Source organism: Scylla paramamosain, chromosome 41 (genome assembly GCF_035594125.1).
Source record: "Scylla paramamosain isolate STU-SP2022 chromosome 41, ASM3559412v1, whole genome shotgun sequence".
In the NCBI taxonomy this organism is placed as follows: Eukaryota; Metazoa; Arthropoda; class Malacostraca; order Decapoda; family Portunidae; genus Scylla; species Scylla paramamosain.
In genome coordinates this window covers 6,646,967-6,661,966 of record NC_087191.1, presented here as the reverse complement: position 1 = coordinate 6,661,966, position 15,000 = coordinate 6,646,967, and the positions used below count along the sequence as shown (strand labels likewise).

The 15,000-nt window shown below is 38.8% G+C and overlaps 1 protein-coding gene and 1 long non-coding RNA gene across 8 annotated transcripts in view; one reads left to right on the top strand and one right to left on the bottom strand.

The window, feature by feature from the left end:
• The window catches only part of LOC135092871 (uncharacterized), a 13,835-nt gene extending 141 nt beyond the window's left edge, over positions 1 to 13,694 (top strand). Inside the window, exons 1-4 of the long non-coding RNA XR_010263101.1 lie at positions 1 to 945; positions 1,277 to 1,470; positions 2,226 to 2,452; positions 2,597 to 13,694. The exon at positions 1 to 945 is cut by the window's left edge and continues 141 nt beyond it. This is a non-coding gene — a long non-coding RNA (uncharacterized LOC135092871). The remainder of the gene's footprint in view (positions 946 to 1,276; positions 1,471 to 2,225; positions 2,453 to 2,596) is intronic.
• Positions 1 to 15,000, bottom strand: part of LOC135092872 (uncharacterized) — a 66,915-nt gene that overhangs the window by 26,228 nt on the left and 25,687 nt on the right. For 2 of the 7 annotated variants that reach the window (XR_010263104.1, XR_010263105.1), the window contains exon 1: positions 14,680 to 14,925. The exons of 4 other annotated variants lie outside the window; for them this stretch is intronic. The gene's annotated coding sequence lies outside the window, so the exon portion shown is untranslated. Of the gene's footprint in view, positions 1 to 14,679; positions 14,940 to 15,000 lie in introns of those variants that run through there. One more of the 7 variants, XM_063991621.1, reaches the window with a different exon arrangement.

Here is a 15,000-nt window from a genome sequence, read left to right as displayed (position 1 = left end):
CAGCAGGAGGGAAGAGTAATAATAGGTGATGTGCATGGAAGGGATCATTATGTTGTGTGTGTGTGTTAGCATCTTTCTGATACTCTTTTGGTTATATGGGGGATAAGATGAACTCCAAATAGCTGTTATCACACACGGTTTTGATTGATGACTGAAAATAATCTGCGGGAAAATCGCAGTCATATGCTGCTCACACAAGAGAGAGTTGTACACTGGAGGGAAGGGGGAGGGATACCTAATGGGGGCGGGGGAATGTTAGGGAACCCGATCCTTGGTATGCTCGTGGCAAGAAACTGGAGAGGGCAGCACCGTCAACGCTCAGCTCGAAACATGTAAACAAAAACCAGAGCCCACCACACCGCTGCCAACGCCTGTGTGTACACTGTGCTGTACATGCCGCTCTGTGATGCACAAGAGAGAGCTGTGTCCTGGAGGGAAGGAGAAGGGGATACCCAATGGGGGGAATCCGATCCCTGGTATGTTCGTGGCAGAAACTGGAGAGGGCAGAACCGTCGACGCTCAGCTCGAATCATGTAAACAAAATCCCAGCCCATCACAACGCTGCCCACGCCTGTGTTCCTACATACATGCCGCTCTGTGATGCCTCTCGCCTCTGTTGCTGTGTGGGACAAGAAAAGCCGCACACTCCCATGGGCTCAGCTGTACTTATTCCTCTGGGCTGCCAGACGGTTTTTTTTTTTTTTTTTTTTTTTTTTTTTGTGGGGGGGGATATTTTGGTCATTAGCAGAAAATACAAAAATACAGTGTCTTTAAACAAGCGATTACTGAGCTGACGCTGCCAGCCACAACTATTGCTTGATGAATGAAATACCATGGCGTGTGTAATAATTGCATATAACAGGAACGTCTTACATGGCAAGATATCTAGCATGTTCAAATCATTTCAAGTTAAATGTGGTGTGCAATACGAGTACAGAGCACCAGGTAAATGTCCATTTTTAATGAGGCAGAATGGAAGTACCATGTGTATATTAATTTGTGTTGTATGTGACTATGTATGATTGGCATTACATGAATAAGCAAACCTGGTATGTGGGAGCTGGTGTCATATACATGTGTGTATCCCAACATAGCCTATGAGTGGGTAAAACTATTTCTGGGCATCTGTCTGGCTGCAAATTCTTTTCCCTTACTGCTTCTTGAAATATGAATATGAACCAAGTTTTCATTGTTTCTTTATCTTATATAAAAATATTTTCATTATACTTTCAGAATTTAAGTAAGAATTTACCAATTTAATTAAATATGATTCCAGGTGATTGCAGTGGCTCCAAGTCTTGGGAAAGCCATGTGTGGAGCACAAGCAGTCTGTCCACATGGAAAATTTTGAGCTCAAGCATACCAGCAGCACAACACATCTGAACAATGCAGCTCCAATTCCTGCAGATAAACGAACTTCAGACACATACCACACAGCATTTCTGTGACTACACAACTGTGTCATAACCAGTAATGTTTAATTTAGTTATGGTAAATGTCGTTAAATGACATTCATGATGAAATAGTTTATAAACAACAGATCCTAAATATTGATTAATAACATTCACAACCATACTGAAGCCTATACACTGTATGTACTATATTACATTATAAGATGAGCTTTCATTTCAATATATACATATTTGCTAGCAGATACCATTCAGCAATCTCATAATTCTCAATATTATCTAACCCATTTTCTAAGAAAGTAAGAAAAAAGGGAATTTGCAAGAAGCCATCAAGGCTACACATAGCATTCTATGTATAAAATATATCTACCTATTTCCACCTATCATCCCCATCCATAAATCTGTCTAATCTTCTTTTCAAGCTCCCTGTTGACTCTGTACAAACAACCTAATTACAGAGCCTACTCCTGTCATCTACCACTGTTTGAGAACCACTTCCTCTCTTTAAATCTAAACTTATCATGCTAAAATTAAAAACAGATGGGAAGAAATCATGGTTATTTTTCTCCAAAAATAAATAAATAAATAAACAAAAAATAAACAGTAATTTGAATATAAATATGAACATGAATATAAATATGAATAAACAGAAAATAATAAACCAACTTCTATCTCCACTACTAACAAGTCCTATCTTCTTTCACCATCTGTCCAAACACAATCATACATTTCTTTATATGCTAATATTTCACAATATTTATAACTTTATTTTGTCCAATCTTTGCTTTCTAATTAACAAAATGCTTCTTTTTACAGATTATATTGTGGTAAAGTGGCTTACAGCAGGAAAGGAGACACAACTGGCTCATCTGAGTCAAGCATATTAACTGTGATGAGCAATGTGAACAAGTATTATAAGATGTTTTTGGCAAGGAAAAGATGTGGTGGGAATAATGACTGCATATAAGGTTTATAATTCCTGTTAATCACTTACTTGAAGAGGACAGATCTTGTGGGTATGGGAAAAGTTTAAGATGGCAGAGGTGAGACAGAAACAGAAAAGTTGTTAACCTATTCTGTTACTAACAGAGGTAATAGCATTATTCAAGAAAATAAATGCATATACTAGTATGCTAATGATAATAATACAAAATATGCAAACATATTCCATATTTCCATATTTACAGGGACACCATCCACAACACACAAGACAGTCCAGCAATCTGGAAGGAAGACCAGCACAATACCACAGCAATTGATGCAAAGAGCAGCAGATTTTCTGCCTCCCAGGATGCTGTAATTTTTCAATGGACATCAGTGATATGCTTTGATTAGTGTGACAGTGGAGGAGGAAGTGGAGGAGGCAACTTGCTGTAGCAGTATGTTATTACAGTCCTAAAAGGATTACAGTAATCACTACATTTCTCATTGAAAAAACATTTTGTTAGTAGGAGCAACAAATTCTGGCAGTCCTGTAAAGCAAGTTACTTCAAGGCAAAATATCTCATGTAATGAGTATCATCAAAGATTTGTTTAATTTTGACCAGGTTTTTTATTCCATTATTGGAGGCAAGGATATTGGTGGACATGACAAGAGTTTGAAACTTGGAAACCATGCATTTTTTTTCTTTTTTTTTTTTTTCTTTTTGTGATTAGAGAACTAATGAGAAATGGAAATGTTTTTTTTAGGATATTCCTTTTATCTGGGAAAGATTGATATTATGTAGTGTGATGACATGTTCATTAGGTTTAAGACATACTAGAGTAACTGCACTTTTTTTTTTCTTTCTCTGACCAAGAGAGAATACAATGTTCTTTTAGAATCTTGGCATGTTTGCCATCAATGGTGATGAGACTGTAACACTGTTTTAAAGGAGAAAAGTAAAGTGCATACAGGGTAATATAATTAAATGCTGAATTTTGAATGATCATCAGCTAAAATATGAGACTTGCTCCTAACTGGTAAATTCAACATGTGTAGGATTTTCAAGTAATGAACAGAATAGACACATTCCATGGTAGGCTTACTGGGACAAAAAGCTGTCCTTATTGCAGTACAGGCATGTATATCAGGTGCATAGATCCTTTTCATTATTGAAATAGTTTAGTTACTCTTCATTTTAATGATGTTTATTGCTAAATATTGTAAAATTTGCAAGGAATGCAAGAGCATCATGGAAACTGCCATTCACATACTCTAACAAGACAGCACTTCAGGTGCTGTGGCATGACTGGTCTTTGTTCAGTTCCTTTACCTTAGTTATTAATTGGATGAACGATGAACCATACTTCCTAGCCAAGACTAAGACTTGGATTACTTCAGATTGACTTCAGTTACTAACTCTAAATGTGAAGATATAGTGATGGCATCAGACTACTTCTAGTTCATAATCTTTTCCATGTAACTGACTGTGCTTGAAGAAGATTTTTGAGCCTCGTGAATGTCACATGACAAGGATATTTTGTCAGATACCAGCCATCAGTTAGACAGCAGCAGTGAGGCAGATTAGATTTGTGATTTAGGTGGCCTTTTCATTCCCCAATGAGGAAAAGTGTATTTTCTTTACCTGTCATAAGTTTGTGTTGCTTCTGCATGTGTTTCAGCAACTACCCAAAAGCTTTACTTTAATCAGACTTGGAGTATTTTATGTCCCTAAATAGGAAATAGGAAGAAGAACTAAATATGAAAAGTTGAATAGTAAATTTGCATACAGTACACAGATGTGTGCACAAAATTTCTTTCTAAGGGTTTTTGTTTTTCTTTTCACTGTATTCTTGCTATTCTGCTCTTGTCCTACTGTCTCATTGCATGTCCCATGTCCAAGCTCAGGATGCTGTATTTTATCCTTCATAATCGGATGCCATTGCCTTGCAGGCAGATTTAGATAGAATGAATGAATGGACGGATAGATGGCAAATGCAATTTAATATCAATAAATGCAAAGCACTTAGCGAAGGTAGAGGAAACCCACACAACAGGTACACATTAAACAACCAAACTCTGGTAGGTACAGGGTACGAGAAAGATTTAGGAGTTATAGTTAGCTCTGAACTCTGTCTAGGCAAACAATGCATAGAAGCCAGAAACAGGGCAAATAGGGTACTAGGATTCATTTTTTGGAGTGTTAAAAGTAGAAGGCCGGAAGTAATGTTAAAGTTATACTTGGCACTGGTCAGACCTCATCTAGACTACGCTGTGCAGTTCTGGTCCCCACATTACAGGAAAGATATAGGTCTATTAGAATCAGTACAGAGGAGGATGACTAAAAGGATACAGGGGATGAGGAGTATTCCTTACTAAGCGAGGTTGAAGCTGTTAAATTTACATTCTTTAGAGAGATGTAGGTTAAGAGGGGACCTGATAGAAGTCTTTAAGTGCTATAAGGGTTATAACAAGGGGGATGTAAGCAAAATTCTTAGGATCAGCAACCAGGGTAGAACAAGAAATAACAGGTTCAAGCTTGAAAAATTTAGGTTTAGGAAGGAGATAGGAAAAAATTGGTTCTCAAATAGAGTGATAGATGAGTGGAACAGACTCAGTAATCATGTTGTTAGTGCTAGGACACTAGAGAGCTTTAAGAGAAGATTAGACAAGTTTATGGATGGAGATAATAGATGGAAATAGGTAGGTATATTTCATACAGGGACTGCCACATGTAAGCCTGGTCGTTTCTTGCAGCTTCCCTTATTTCTTATGTTCTTATATAATGTTTTCTTCATTTTATCATGATGCATTATTCATATATATAAGATATCTCTCATAATGTATTTTCTCACAATATATATAATTTTAGATATATCTTACAGTAACATTTGATATCAGTCCTCTTATTTTTCTCATGTAATGCAGCATTTCATCAGGTTTGTGCTGTCTGTTACAGCATATGCAGGAATTATTTAAATTCTGCATGTTTACTTTGTGGTGACATAAATGCTTCTCTTCTCTGAAATTTTCTTTGGTTAGCTACATGTTATTAACACTATATCTTTAGCTGCCATATGCCCACTGTATATCTTTACTTCAATGTTGTTGTTGTTGTTGTTGTTGTTGTATGCAGTATTGAGTTGCCATGTCATTTGTTCTAATTTGGAAGTCTTTGCATTCTCTGTTAGGTGGTGTAGCCTTGCTATGCTGACTCAGTTACCTCCTGATGTACATTCAAAACAGAGTTGATATGGGTATATGTTAAGGAAGGATCACAGTCAGTAGTACTGGGAGTAATGTACAGGCCACCAAACAGTACAAAGGAAATTAACACCTCACTGTGGCAGGTAATAAATAGAGCAGGAAGGCACAGTCAGGTATGTGTGATAGGAGATTTTAGTTTTAGGAATATCAACTGGAGCCTGATGGTGGGTGACAAGGAAGCAGAGGAATTTCTTAAGCTAATTCAGGATAATTTTTTTAAACAAGTAGTCGTAGAACCCACAAGGGGGAACAATATTCTAGATCTAATTCTTACTAACAGGGAGGAAGCAGTCATTCAGATAGAGGTCAGAGGACAGCTAGGCAACAGTGACCATTGGGAAATTAGGTACAAATTAAAATGGGAAGAAACTTTTAAAAGTAAAAACACTAGTAAAATACCTGACTTTAGGAGAGCAGATTTTGAGGAATTAAAATGATACCTCCAAGGAGTTGACCAGTAATGGTTACAGGGTGAGGTCAGGTCTGGGATGGAGTTGAGAGAGATAAGATAAGGCAGGATAAGAGAGGTGAGGTGAGGTGTGAGGGTGAAGGACAAGAGGAGGGAAGATGTGTCCGGAAGGGGTGGAGCAGAGAAAGGGGGAGATAGGTGTATGTTGAAGGGTCAGGTCATGCTGAAATTGGAGAGGTGAGGACAAGGTAAGTAGATGAGGGAGTGGAGAGGATGGAAGGGGCCGCGATGAGAGGATAAGGTGAAGTAAATGTAGATGAGTTGTATGAATATTTCATAGACAAACTGCATACAGGACAGCTAGCAAACATCCCATATAGAGCAATAAGATCACAGAAAAATGACCCTAAATTGATGACTGCTAGATTAAAACATTATATAGGACAGAAGAGAAGTATATATAAGAGATTAAGGGCAGGTGAAGAGGTTTTAAGGCCACAATATAATGAATTAGATAGAACGGTCAGGAGGTTATCGAGGAAAGCTAAGAGCAATTATGAATTAAAGGTGGCCAGCCAGGCAAAGATGGACCCCAAGGGATTTTATCAGGTATACAGGATGAAGAATAAGAATACTATAGGTCCATTAAAGGCAGCAGATAGGGGCAGGGGAAGACTAAAAGTAGCATATATGAACATAAATTAACTAATGTCAGCAGTGTTGGAACTGGAAGACTATTTAAAAGAGGAAAAACCGGACATCATGGGAATTGTTGAAACTAAATTGGCAAGTGAAGGGGATATACTAAATATTGGTGAAGGAAAATACAACCTCTGGATGAGAAATAGAAAGAATAAACAGCAAGGAGGTGTGATGCTTCTAGTTAGGAAGAATTTATTAGTGGAATCTGTCACATATGGAGTGGAGGAGGCAGAAGTATTGAAAACAGGCTTAAGACAGAATATTGGAAGATACCATAATGTTGCGGTGACTTATGTTCCCCCCTATTCCAACTCTTGGAGAAAGGATGAATGCTTGACGACACAAGGACATGTTTGACAGAGCTGCTTGAGGAAAATGATGATATAATCCTGATGGGGGACTTTAACTGTAAAGAGATATCTTGGGAGAATTGGACCACAGAAGGCAGTGAGTCATCATGGGGGAACAAGCTATTAGACCTGGCTATTGAAAATGTCCTGACACAGTGGGTTACAGATGACACAAGATTTAGGGGAAATGAAGCACCTTCAAGGCTCGATCTAATTTTCACCAAGGAACAAGAAATAGTAGAAGACCTTTAATACATAAACCCAATAGGAAAAAGTGATCATGTGCTGATTCAGTTCACAGTTATGGATAATAACCGCAGTATAAGGAAAGAGGACCACAGGAGAGAATGGCTAAACTACAGCAAGACTAATTTTGGACAACTTAGGAAGTGTTTCAGTCAAGTGAATTGGAACATAGTTATTCAAAAGGAGGACATAGAGGAAAAGTGGACAGCTTTCCTGGACATTTATAATAAGGGAGTAGAGAAATGGGTACCCAAAAGATCAACAGAGAACCTTTTCAAAAAGGATTGGTACAACAGGAGATGTGCAACAGCTAGATTGGAGAGAAAAAGTATGGAACAAGTGGAAGAAAAACAAGAGACTGGACCTGTGGAACAATTATATAAGGAAGAGGAACGAATGTCAAAACTCGCAGAGATGATCAGAAAAATTTTGAAAAGAATGTTGTGGAGAAATGTAAAGACCAACCAAAATTATTTTATAAATTCATCAATGGAAAATTAAAGAGTTAAGATGAAATAAGCATGAGAAGAGACAGTGGATGACCCAGAAGATGTAGATGAAGTTTTTAACAGATACTTCCACTCTGTGTTTACTAAGGAAAATTATTTCAGAGGTGAGAGGACAGCATTAGAAAAAGGGACCAATCTAAAGGAGATTTGTAGATCAGTAGAGGATCATTTGGAGATCAGTAGAAGAAGTAAAGATTATGTTGGAAGACCTGGATGTAAGGAAAGCAATGGGTCCTGATGGTCTATCAAGTTGGATTTTAAAAGAGTGTAGCTCACAATTAGCCTCAGTGCTGCACAATATAATTAGCACCACCCTGGTAAAAGGTAGAGTACCCATAGTTTGGAAATGGGCGGATATTACCCCAATCCACAAGACTGGAAGTAAAGAAGATCCATTAAATTATAGACCTGTATCACTCACAAGTGTGGTGGCAAAGATTTGTGAAAAGATTATCAAGAACAGATGGGTGGAATACCTAGAAGACAACAAGGTGGTAACAGAGAAACAATTTGGCTTCAGAAAAGGAAGATCTTGTGTTACAAATTTGGTAAGTTTCTACTCAAGATTAATAGATATAGTGCAAGAGAGAGATGGATGGTTCGACTGCATATACTTAGATTTGAGAAAAGCATTTGATAAAGTTCCGCACAGAAGACTAATATGGAAATTGGAAAAAATTGGAGGACTTGCTGGATCACTGTTAAAGTGGATGACTGACTTTTTGACAAACAGAGAAATGAGGATAGTAATTAAAGGCAGCAGGTTGAACTGGAAAATGGTAATAAGTGGAGTCCCACAAGGTTCAGTACTTGCACTTATTATGTTCACAGTTTATGTAAATGATATGACAGAAGGTGTAGAAAGTTACATGAACCTTTCTGCTGATGACGCTAAGATTATGAGGAAAGTAACAAATGAAAAGGACTGCAATGCTTTTAATCAGGACTTAATTAAGATTAATGAATGGTCATTGAGGTGGAACATGGAGTTTAATACTAAAAAATGTAGTGTGATGAGGTTTGGAAAAAGTGTGAGAAGACCAGTTGGCAACTATTACTTAGGGAATGAGGAAATCTCTATAAGATGAGAAGAAAAAGATCTAGGAGTAATTATTACTAATAATTTATCATTTGGGAAGCACATAAACAAAATTATAGGAGAAACATATAATCTGCTGAGAAACATCAAGATAGCATTCTCCTATATTGATGAAGATATGATAAAAAAAAAAATTGATAACAAGGATGATACGTATGAGATTGGAGTACGCAGCATCAGTGTGCTCGCCAAGTTTGAAAAAGGATACAAAAAAGTTTGAAAGAATCCAGAGAGCTGCAACTAAAATCCCTGCAAGCTTAAAAGAGTATAGTTATGAGGAAAGGTTGAAGAGATTCGGCCTGACTACACTAGAAAAAAGGAGGGAAAGAGGTGATTTGATAGCAATATATAGAATATTGGAAGGAGTGGAAAAGTTGGACAGAGAAGACCTCATGATACCTGATACAAGAGACACAAGAGGACATGGAAGGAAATTGAAAAGGAGTGTTTGCAGAAGCAATAGGACAGTAGTTTGAGGGGCTAGAACGGTCACCATTTTTAGGAACAGGTTGAATGTAGGCAAACTTCCAGCAAGAAGGAAAGGTAGATGTTGACAGACAGAGCTGAAAGAGTTTGACTAGGCAAGGTGCAAGCACAGAGGCACAGTTTCAGAGAACAATAGGAGGGACCCCATCAGGTCCATAAGCCTTCCGAGGGTTTAGGCCAGCGAGGGCATGGAAAACATCATTGCGAAGAATTTTAATAGCTGGCATGAAGTAGTCAGAGGGTGGAGGAGAGGGAGGAACAAGCCCAGAATCGTCCAAGGTAGGGTTTTTAGCAGAGGTTTGAGTGAAGAGTTCAGCTTTAGAAATAGATGTGATAGCAGTGGTGCCATCTGGTTGAAATAGAGGAGGGAAAGAAGAAGAAGCAAAGTTATTGGGAGATATTTTTGGCTAAATGCCAGAAGTCACGAGGGGAGTTAGATCTTGAAAGGTTTTGACACTTTCTGTTAATGAAGGAGTTTTTGGCTAGTTGGAGAACAGACTTGGCATGGTTCTGGGCAGAAATATCAAGTGCATGAGATTCTGATGATGGAAGGCTTAACTACCTTTTGTGGGCCACCTCTCTATCATGTATAGCACAAGAACAAGCTCTGTTAAACCAAGGTTTAGAAGGTTTAGGTCGAGAAAAAGAGTGAGGAATGTACGCCTCCATGCCAGACACTATCAACACTGTTATGCGCTCAGCACACAAAGACGGGTCTCTGACACGGAAGCAGTAGTCATTCCAAGGAAAATCAGCAAAATACCTCCTCAAACTACCGTCCTATTGCTTTAATTTCCTGCCTACCTAAAGTTTTTTAATCTATCCTCAACAGGAAGATTCTTAAACATCCATCACTTCACAACCTTCTATCTGATTGCCAGTATGGGTTCCGTCAAGGCTGCTCTACTGGTGATCTGGCTTTCCTTACTGAGTCTTGGTCATCCTCTTTTAGCAGGGTTCTGTCCTGTCATCCACTCTCTTCTTATTATTCATTAATGATCTAAACCAAACTTCTTGTCCTATCTACTCCTACGCTGATGATACCACCCTGCACTTTTCCACATCTTTTCATAGACGTCCAACCCTTCAGGAGGTAAACATTTCATGCAGGGAAGCCACAGAACACTTGACTTCTGATCTTTCTAAAATTTCTGACTGGGGCAGAGCAAACTTGGTATTGTTCAATGCCTCAAAAACTCGACACAACCTTCCAGACAACTATCCCCTCTTCTTCAATGACACTCAACTGTCCCCCTCTTCTACAATGAACATCCTCGGTCTGTCCTTTACTTATAATCTGAACTGGAAACTTCACATCTCATCTCTAGCTAAAACAGCTTTTATAAGTTAGGCATTCTGAGACGTCTATGCCAGTATTTCTCACCCACCCCCCCCAGCTGCTAACTCTGTACAAGGGCCTTATCCGTCCATGTATGGAGTATGCTTCACATGTCTGGGGGGGTTCCACTCATACTGCTCTTCTAGACAGGGTGGAATCAAAAGCTTTTCGTCTCATCAACTCCTCTCCTCTAACTGACTGTCTTCAGCCTCTCTCTCACCACCGCAATGTTGCATCTCTAGCTGTCTTCTACTGCTATTTTCATGCTAACTGCTCTTCTGATCTTGCTAACTGCATGCCTCCCCTCCTCCTGCGGCCTCGCTGCACAAGACTTCTTTCTCTCAACCCTATTCTGTCCATCTCTCTAATGCAAGAGTTAACCAGTATTCTCAATCATTCATCCCTTTTTCTGGTAAACTCTGGAACTCCCTGCCTGCTTCTGTATTTCCACTTTCCTATGACTTGAATTCCTTCAAGAGGGAGGTTTCAAGACTACTGCTTTGACCCTTTTATGGGACTGGCATTTCAGTGGGCATTTTTTTTTTTTATTGGATTTTTTGTCGCCCTTGGCCAGTGTCCTTCCTACATAAAAAAAAAAAAAACATCAAGAAACACAGCTTCTCACACAGAAGTATAACAGTGTGGAATGAACTCAAGAATAAGACTGTGTGTGCAAAGACAATTCATAAATTTAAAGAAAATCTAGAAATCTAGGTACTACATTAGCCTGCCTCCACATTGCTGGTACCTCACTTGACTCAAGTGATTTCGTAAAGACAGAAACTAACAGCTCACTAATAACCTAACTAGTATGGTGATGGGACAGCACAAGCCTAGTGTGGCTCTTGTCCTGTACTTCACAACTAGGTAAATACAACTATGTAGATGGGGAGCTGGTTAGTTCTGGGAAGAGATTAGTAAAATTCTGAATGAGTATTTCTTAACTGTCTTCATCCAGGAAAACATGCAGGATATGCCAAATAGTGAAAAGATGTTTAGAGCAGATGAAAATGAGAAGCTGACAGATATTTCCATAACTAAGGAGATTGTGGAACAGGAGATAGGCTAAAAAAGTTCAAGACACCAAGACCAAATGAAATATATCCCAGAGTACTTAAGGAATGTAAAGAGGTTATTAGTGCGCCGTTAGTTTCTGTCTTTACGAAATCACTTGAGTCAGGTGAGGTACCAGTAATGTGGAGGCAGACTAATGTAGTACCCATCTTTAAGAAAGGAGATAAAACTTTAGTGTCTAATTATAGACCTGTCAGCTTAACTTCTGTTGTAGGTAAGATATTAGAGTCAATAATAACAAGGAACATTAGGGAGCATATAGACAAACATAATTTGATAAATCAGTCACAGCATGGCTTCACGAAGGGGAAGTCTTGCCTGACAAACTTATTAAGATTTTACAGTAAAGTGTATGGGGCAGTAGATAATGGTGATAGTTATGACATCTTATATCTGGACTTTAGTAAAAGCTTTTGACAAGGTACCCCATCAGAGGCTACTGGGAAATGTTGGGGCACACAGGATAGATGGGAAGGTGTTAGGCTGGATAAGGTCATGGCTAAGCAACAGGCAACAAAGAGTTATAATAAACAGCTCTAAATCCGAATGGGGTCATGTAATTAGTGGGGTGCCACAGGGATCAGTATTAGGGCGATTGTTGTTTTTAATATATATCAATGACTTGGATAGTGGAATTAGTGATGTTAGTAAATTTGCGGATGACACAAAAATAAGTAGATTAATTAGGTCAGAATTAGGTCAAATTAATTAGATCAAATGCTATTGCCTTGCAGGCAGATTTAGATAGGATGAATGAATGGACAGATAGATGGCAAATGCAGTTTAATATCAACAAATACAAAGTACTTAGTGTAGGTAGAGGAAACCCACACAGTAGCTACACAATAAACAACGAAACTCTGGTAGGTTCAGGGTACGAAAAAGATTTAGAAGTTATAGTTAGCTCTGAACTCCATCTAGGAAAGCAATGCATTGAGGCCAAAAACACGGCAAACAGGGTATTAGGATTAATTTTTAGGAGTGTTAAAAGTAGAAGGCGCGAAATAATATTAAAGTTATATGCTGTGCAGTTCTGGTCCCCACATTACAGGAGAGATATAGGTCTATTAGAATAAGTACAGAGGAGAATGACTAAAAGGATACAGGGGATGAGGAGTATTCCTTATGAGGCAAGATTGAAGCTGTTAAATTCACATTCTTTAGAGAGATGTAGGTTAAGAGGGGGCCAGATAGAAGTCTTTAAGTGGTATAAGGGTTATAACAAGGGGGATGTAAGCAAAATTCTTAGGATCAGCAACCAGGATAGAAAAAGAAATAACAGGTTCAAGCTTGAAAAATTTAGGTTTAAGAAAGAGATAGGAAGAAATTGGTTCTCAAAAAGAGTGGAAGATGAGTGGAACAGATTTAGTAATCATGTTGTTAGTGCTAGGACATTAGGGAGCTTTAAGAGAAGATTAAACAGGTTTATGGATAAATGGGGATAATAGGTGGAAATAGGTAGGTATATTTCATACAGGGACTGGCACGTGTAAGCCTGGTCAATTCTTGCAGCTTCCCTTATTTCTTATGTTCTTACATTGCAATGTCTCTTGGTGCTGCTGTATACTATATATGTATGCTATAAGATAGTGATGACTTTTGTGTGATCTCTTAATGCAACTAACCATGTGTTCTGTCTTATAAGGCATTAGTGTTTGATAAACACCTTGATGTTGCCAAATGTTTGTGCAGGTGTGGGAAAAAAAAGTCTCTTATGAATGCTGCTGTCTTTCATAGTAAGGCCTTGGTTTTATTTTCTGCCCTGTGTTACATACCTAGTGTGTGTTGTACTGTTTTTCATGTTTTATAAGCAGCACATACTTGTTAACATTTCAGAATACCTGCTGTTAAACAATTAATATAAATAAAACTTTAATATTGTATCCTCAAGTCATTTATTATTTACCTATTAAAACTACTAAAAATAAAATTAAAATGATTTTTGAAGCACTTACATAAATGGCCCGCAGTACCTGGCAGATGTCAATCAATATCTTGATCTGAAAGGCTCTGGATAAAATAATTTAATACATTTTGTTCGTTATTATAAATTATGCTTAAAATTTGGGGCTTGAGTTTTCGATGTTTGGACGTAAACAACACGAAATTAACTGCTTAAGGATGAAGGACGTAATAAAAGCAGAATAAGATGTGTTACAATAACAAAAACTGCAATACAAGTAACTATCAGCAACTTCGTCTCGTCACGCAGTATTCTGCACGTGAGTCGCAATGAGCCACGATCATTCCAATTCGAAAATCTTGCTCTATGCACCAAACGGAATCTATGCACTACACTAATGAAACTCTAACACACACACACACACACACACACACACACGTGCCCACAACCCAGCCGATAGGGAGGGCGCACCAGGACGGCCATGGGTGGTGGGGGTCCCTGGCCATAAATACGCGTTTTACTCTCCATGATCTGTGTGGAGCCCCGGCCCATCATCACTATTATCTGTGACTGCACCCTCACTGCGGTCATTCAAACTCAGTCCATTAGGAAAGTGAGCGCAATTAAGCTTCCACAGAGAGAGAGAGAGAGAGAGAGAGAGAGAGAGAGAGAGAGAGAGCTAACCAGGCAATCATAGTTCCCTAATTTTCAGTCATGGTAGTAGTATCGCCATGAAAGCTTCACTGATCATCACAAGTTACATTCCACGTTTCCATCGTGCATATCAACCCACGGAAACTACGATATGGGATATGAAACTTTGTGGCCTGGTCATTCAGTACCCAAGACCGCGAGAGGCTGCCGCCATGACAGCCTGACCCTCCCGCCGCATCCCTTGATTCCGCAGCACAGCACACTGCACACGCCACTGCCTCGTCCTCACCCTGGCCAGGAGTGTACTCACCTCTCTGCAGCACGGCTCAGTAACTTCCTGCTCCAGCCGCCTCACGGAAAGGCGTAGTACGAAAAACTGACGGACACACACATCTACATTACACTGTCACATTTGACAATGTCGCTTCTTGCTTGATGGCCTAGTGGGCGCGAGTTTTGAATGGAGGATCATGCGGGATTTCAATTAATTTTACGATATATTACTACTACCAAGGACTCTCTCAGATGTCAGACTCTGCAGATGAGGACTCTCTGCAGATGTCATGGAACAAAAAAAGTAAAGAAACAAAATTAAATAAAAATATAAAACAATTCCATTTTGTAGCTGACC